Genomic DNA, 7,439 nt, shown 5'->3' on the forward strand with positions numbered 1-7,439 from the left:
TCAATATTGACTAGATGTTGATCAGTTTAGCCCTAATGTTGGCTTCTTCTACTTGTAATGATGTTAAATTACTCTAGGATTGCAAGAGGTATTTGAAGTGTTTCTCACTTTGAGATGGAGACTTGGGAAAAGTAGCACTAGATGACTACATATAGCTCTTCAAACTCAAGATGTGATTCCTTACTTCTTGTGTGAAGAGAGTAGATTACATAATTTGGTGTACAAAGAGAAAATGTTCTCTAGTACCTTCTTCACACTCTCTATCTTAGTTTATAGCTCAACCTATGTTAGTGCAATAGCACTTGATATCCTCTCATTTACCTTATCTTGAAACCTCCTATTCAAGTAGTTATACATTTGTATCCAAGTCTATGTCAGTAACCCACTAGTAGAATTTTGGAAAATAAATGACTACATGACTAAAACTTTTAGTCACACAACTAAAAATTTTAGTCGCATGACTAAAAGTGATCAAATTCTAGCAAATTTTCATAATTTATAAGTATACATGACTAAATAAATGACTAGTTTGGTCATCAAGTAAAATATAAAGTTAGACAAAGTTAAGTGATTAAATAAATGATCAAATAAATGACTACAAAATTGGTCACTAATAATTAGTCATCCAAACATTTGAGTAAATGAATGATCAATTTTTTTTTAATCGTATTAATATATTCTTTATCTTTATTATAACTTTTATTGCTCACTGATGGAGTTTTTATCCGATCAATACATCATTATTAGTTAACTTCCTCAAATATCCCCTCAAATGATATTGAACTAGAAATATATTCAAAATCACCCCAATCTACACTTAAAATCCTCAAAATCTATAAATATCTCCTCAAAATCTATCTATGAACTCTTTAAATTTTATATAAACATTAACAATTTAGGTGAGAGTTGTTTAGTTATAATAGAGCATTTCATCTTACTATAAAATTATTGGTCCATTTCTATATTAAAGAATTTGATAAAATATGCACAATTTGTGTCAATATTAGGGTATGGAGTCTATCAAATTATAATGAAAGGATATTCTATCATATTGTTTAAGATCTCTCTCTCTCTCTCTCTCTCTCTCTCCCCCCCCTGACACACACACACATTGTCATATTAGTAATTGATCCTTATTATTTTCATCATAAGGTTTTTCTTTCTATTATCATATAATATGCATAATTCATCTAAAATATGTTGCATTCCCCTTGATTACATGTCAAAATAAGATTTTTATAATAACTTATATACAAAAAATCAATAGCTTTCCCGAGGCTTATGTATGTCAAGACAAAGACTCGATCTATCATAGCATTTTTCACAATTTATACTAAAATTTAAAAGTAATAAAATACTGAAACACTTAAGAGACACTAATTAAGCTATAATTCTCACATGCAACTTTATGGATAGGAAATTATAATTTCTTAATTACAACTTTTTAGGTAATAACAATATTTTTTGTTAGCTCTTTGATTGTTATTTTGTAAATATGAATATATATTTAATTTTAAACAATAATATTAATTTATCTTACTCTAATACATGTGAATGATAGTGCTCCAGGCACTCCACTTGAACAAGAAATCAAAGCTATAGATCCTTTGCAGACTGGGAATGCTAAGTTGCAACAACTATTTATCGAGCAATAGACGACTGTGGATGCCAAGCAATAGATAAATGTCATAGATAGAGGAAAACTGAACAATAGAAAGGCAATGCCAAGAGAGCAAAACCTAAACCAAAACTTGAACAAGTGAGAGAGAATGAGCTTGAAATTATTTTTCAAGATGAACCTGTTGAAGAAAAATGAAGAAAAGAGTCCATGTTAGCAAAATATGTGAGAAGACATCATGCACGTGAACTTTATCATACTAAAATTTTAACTAATTACTTAGTTAAATTAAAATTTATAATTATATTATATTATTATTTACTTTAATTTTATAAATTTTCTTTTAAAATTTAGAGATCCTTAATATTCTTGGAATGTAAATGTTATAATGTCACATTAGTAAAATTTAAACAAAAAATTAAGTCAATTTATAAACATTACTATATTCTTGTTAAAAAGTAAAGATGTCCATAACTCCAACATATAAAATCTTAATGCAACACAACACCATATAATTTATTTTTCTACTATATAATTAATATATTTATATTATAATTTAATTATATCATTATTTAAATACTAATATTTTAACTTTATATGTAAACTAGATTTATCTAACTACTATCAATCTAATTTTATATACAAAAGTTATATCACCATAATTTACTTTTTTTTTTTCATTTTAATAAACCTCTAAGCATTTAAATTGTGAGACTTTCAAAAATTAGAATTTACTTTAAAAGAAATGTATAAGCCCTTAATTACATCAACTTAAATTTGAAATAGAGACAAAAAGAAAAAAATACTATACTAAGTATAATTTTTTTTTAAAAAAAAAGAGGGGTAAACACTTTGACTTGGAGCTATGAACCAGGGAGGCCACAAACGGGGGGCTTCCTCCCCATTAGATTTGAACCTTGATGGCAAGAATAACAACTCAACAACTTAACCATCACAACATGCCATTATTGGCACTATACTAAGTATAATTATTAAGCCTTTCACTAATTGATCAAATTTAATAATAAACCTATTAAATCCAATACCAACATTAACCATAAGAAAAGGAACCATGAACATAATTTCTTACCTTAAAATTCATTATAAAATATTTCCAACTAAGGCACTAACATACTTATTTACCTTTTAAGATTCTAATCGGAAAAATCTTTTTATTTATTCTTTCTACTATAGCAATAAATCAATAGTCCTAAATATTTAAATACTACTTTAATAACATATTCTTATTAATTTAAAACTACACTAATAATCTAAAGCACTTTTAAAATTGGCAACTATAATTTTAATATTAAATTTTAAATGTAAATGCATTAATGACACACACTATATAGTATATTCATTCAATACACTATTATTAGCTTAATGATAAGAATTTACTTAAATAGAAATTACCTTCTTAAAGCTAAAAATTCACTTAAATAGAAATTCCCTTCTTAAAGTTAAAAATCCACTTAAATAAAAATTCCCTTCTTAAAACTAGCCCTTAAAAATCTATAAATTGCTTTTGAAAATGGAACTTGCTAAAAGAAATTATTCCATTTTATATTGAAAAGGACAAAGAAAAACACCATAAAACAAAGTCACTTATCAAATAAAGCTCACTAAAAACCTTTAAAAAAAAGCTTAGATAATAAAAGAATAATGAGTCACTAACATATAACCATTATTATATTACTTTTTATCTTTTCAAATACCCAACACTAATTAGGTTCCTTCTAAATTTGAGAAATGTTTCCTCTCTTTTTAAAGATAAAACTCTTTTTTCCCCCTCTATTTCCTACCCTATCCCTAGTTTCAGATTAGGGTTAGGCATATTTTCTAATCTCACTATTTTTTTTCCCTTTACTTTGTAATTTTCCTTGGTTCATTTTTTCTTTGCTTCTCTATTTTTTAAACCTTAATACGAGTTTTTTTTTGTTGTGAAGGAAAGTTACACGATAATGTGAGCATAAAATGCAGGTGATGGAATCATCATGGAAGTAAGCACATATTTTTGATTCATTTGATTATTTGCACTACTTTGATTTCTTTTTTTAAAACATACATATCTTTATTTTAAATTTTTTTTCTAAACCCCTATTTTTGTCTTAAATGTTTGCAGAGCTATAGAAGACATTTTATGTTCAAACCGACTGTCATTTTTTTAAAAATGACATACATATTGCATTAATTAATTTATTTAAATATTATGCATCATTTTATATGGCACGTGCTTTAGGGTTGGGAGATATACTAAATGAAAACATGAATGCCTTGGGATAGGCATTTGGTCCAAGGATGCAATGAGCATTTGAAGGAAGTCTTCTTGAAAAGATTTGTGTCCCAAATTGTGCTGCTCAATGTGACAAGGTTAAAGTGTTAAGGAAAAATTAATGCATTTTTTCCTTTAATATACTATTATCTAATGAATATGTAGGAAGGCCCCAGTTTCCATATTTTTCATTGTTCTTACTAGGCATTCTTGAGGTGTAACCTTCAAGTCATGCATAATCATTAATTAGAGTAGGACCTTTAGGATCTACATCACTCTACTCAGACATGAATCAAATAGAACCAAAACCAAAACCAGGGGTGGACCAATATCATAGGGTCCCATCCAACTTCTTCTAGGGTTCTCTTTGGCTACAGGCTAAAATCTAGGAATAAGTATCTTGAAAGAAGAATTTTCAACATTTGTGGACTCCAATTGCTTTGTAAACATAGAATTTATACCTTTTGCCTCTACACTAAAATTTATTGATTGATTTATATGTTGGAACTAGTCAAAATACCCATAGAACTATTAATAATTTTTTCATCTAGAAACAAAGGAGCCGATGGATGTGGCCTCACAAACAAGAAAGGAGATTTGTACAAAAAAAAAGGGATTCCACTATGTCAGTTTTTGTCATTTTGTGAATCAAGTCCTTAGAAATTTGATGTCATGTCATATTTCTCACAAGTTGTCTGAGATGATACTAAGTCATTAATAGAGAGGTTTCATAGTCCAACAAGGGATAACACAAATGTCTTTTTATTCCAATATGAAATACTCATATTAGTAAGTTTTTATTGTCCCATAATGCCTAGAGAATTAATTTTTGAATTTCCCAATCCACCCTTGGGCATGATATCATGATTTTAGATTCCCTAGCTACTTAGTGTGAGGTTAGGGAGAGCATACAATGGCACTCCAAAACTTTTTTTTTCAACTATATTTGTCCTTGGCACACTGGACTAACATTTCTAAGACTAGGAAAAATTGAAGAAATATTTGTACTAACCATTGAATGCATAGGGTTGGACAATGTACAACCAATCTTAGTAACTGCTAGACCCTAATTTGCATAATGGTTTAAGCCCATGCTATCACCTAGTGAGTACTTCTTTCTAATCATAGACATTTTTGAATTCTCATGTGGAATTTTACCTTGGAAAGAAGTTCATGTGTAGGAAATTGAGATGTTTGGAACATCAAAAGATTCTTTACTAGATTCATTATTTGTAGAGAAATAGATTCTGCTCATAGCAGAGTCATCCTCTGGCACAGGTTTGAAAATAATATATTCTTCATCATCTTCATCCCAATTTACTAATTATGCTCGAATGCATATGTCCTTTCTACTCTATTTTCTTAAAATTCACCTACATACCCAGTATTAGGTATGCTTGAAACACCCTGGTTAGATTCAACCACCTCTTTGGCTATAATATGTCAATTTATAGATGCCTTATCATCATTCATACTCCTAGCTAGGTAAAGCTTTCTATTCTCTTTATCATAGGTATATCCTCTTTTAGTTCCATTAAATGCAGTTCCAATGGATTTTCCTACAACCAAGAGTTGCTAAATATAGTCCTATTGCTCTTTTTTATCCCTCAACCCTATTTTGGTAGGGGTTATTGAATAGTTCAATTCCTTTTGGGAAGGTCGAAGAGGAATAATTATTTGTAGCTCATATCTTCCCATAATGTAGTAATACCCTCAAAAATCATTTAAAAGTTTCCCACACTAGTAAAGGTGACACCATCATTCAAATCCTTGCTCTTGAGTAATTTATTCAAAATTTTAATGAACTATTTTCAAAGAAATACCCTGCATTTGCTTGCTTTTCACCCTCTTCAACTGAAATTTTCTCTTATTTCTGGCAAGACAACCACTCCATGAAAATTAACATTGTAGGAAAAAAGGGGCCACTAGAGACATCATTCACATCTATACATCTACGCATAAGGAAACTTGCAAACTCAAATGCTTACCAAACCCTCTTCTTGCACAATCCCAAACCTTTTTGAAATAGTCTCAAAATTTTCAGATCTCAAACTTCATAGCTTCACTATTATTTAATAAGTTATCAACAAACAATTTTCTATGAATATACACTGTGATTTTATGATAGAAATCAAGGTTAAAAAATATGTTCTTAGCTAATTCTTCTAAATAAGAAAATATATCCTTATGTTTTTTTTCTATTTTGAACTATGCCCCTTAGCTTAAGTTTTTATGGTAATGCAATAAGGTATCGATGATAAAATAGATATGATAAATTTAATATTATTTCAATTTTAAATATATGAATGAAATTTCATAAGAATATCCTTTGGTTTCTTGATTTCAAGAAAACCCCCCATGCAAAACCTTTAGACTCCCAAAGGGAGTTTGAGAAATGCATGAAAATGGAGATAAGAATTAAAACATCTCGAACAATGTCACTCATAAAGCTCATGATGATTTTCTTGAAACATAAAATAAATCCCAGGTGATTGAATATGCAGTAGAAAATACAAAAAAGAAGATGCTAATGCCAAAAGTTCAAACTTGGACCAGGAGTTATGTATGGAATGAGGGAAGAAGACAATATATTGAAAAGGATCTTTCTCACCTACTGAATAGTGTAGACAATGGAGGAAAGAAAAAGTCTAAAAGAAAAATTTGAATTGTATATTGAGTGTATGTAACACACTCGAGTGTATACTATCATTCTTTTTCAACTAAATTTTAGTCAACTAAAGTGAGTAATTATTTAGATTTCCATGTTAAATATGCTCAGAATTAATATATGAATGAAAAGAGTCCAAAAGTCTACCCATTGACATGAAAAAATAAAATGAGATAGATTAGTAGATCAAAGTAGTCTGAATCATCAGAATGATGATTGGGGAGCTTGAGGTTGAGCTTGTTGGTTGGGTTAAAAATTTTGCATCTTGTTGAGGCATTCACTGCAAACAAAATAGTGGTAGAAAAAAATATCCTTACATTCCTTCATAAGCATGATTTCCTATCTATCATCAAATTAGTCAACTTCTGGTGATTCCTTTCCACCTTCATAACAAGATGAATATTACTAGCTCTCACTACGAATCTCATCTAAAGGGAGTGAGAGGTAATATTTATTGATATGATGCCTTATAGACATCATATATCAGCATAGGGTTAGTATTGATCTCAATGCCACAAACCTTGTAAAGAATGTCATCTATGCCTGATGAAGGATGTTCACACTTCTCACATGGTGGACACTAACTATTAAAATTCTCAACTTCTTTTATAGAAATTGGAATTTTTCCACTCACATACAAATGATTTTTTTTTGTTATTCCATTAAGGTGAAGAGATAATGAGGTACAACATAGTCTCAAAAGAATGTTTTATGATTTAGAACACATTTTCCAAGTATTATGAGTACATAGATCCTAGTATTCCCATGTTTTGTCTTCAATGGTGTCAATGTTTATGTTTCATCTTTAGCCTTCATTCAATAGAGAAAAAGTAGGATTGTAATTTATTGTTGTAAATGCTCTTTCCATGTAAGTAATGTAT

At 29.2% G+C, this 7,439-nt stretch overlaps 1 pseudogene; it reads right to left on the reverse strand.

Moving 5' to 3' along the window:
• Positions 1-4,008: 4,008 nt before the first annotated feature.
• On the reverse strand, positions 4,009-7,095 carry LOC149550847 (uncharacterized; annotated as a pseudogene).
• Between the last annotated feature and the right edge of the window lie 344 nt (positions 7,096-7,439).

This window comes from Cupressus sempervirens, chromosome 6, assembly GCF_028749045.1.
Source record: "Cupressus sempervirens isolate cs-2001-9-10 chromosome 6, ASM2874904v1, whole genome shotgun sequence".
Classification (NCBI taxonomy): Eukaryota; Viridiplantae; Streptophyta; class Pinopsida; order Cupressales; family Cupressaceae; genus Cupressus; species Cupressus sempervirens.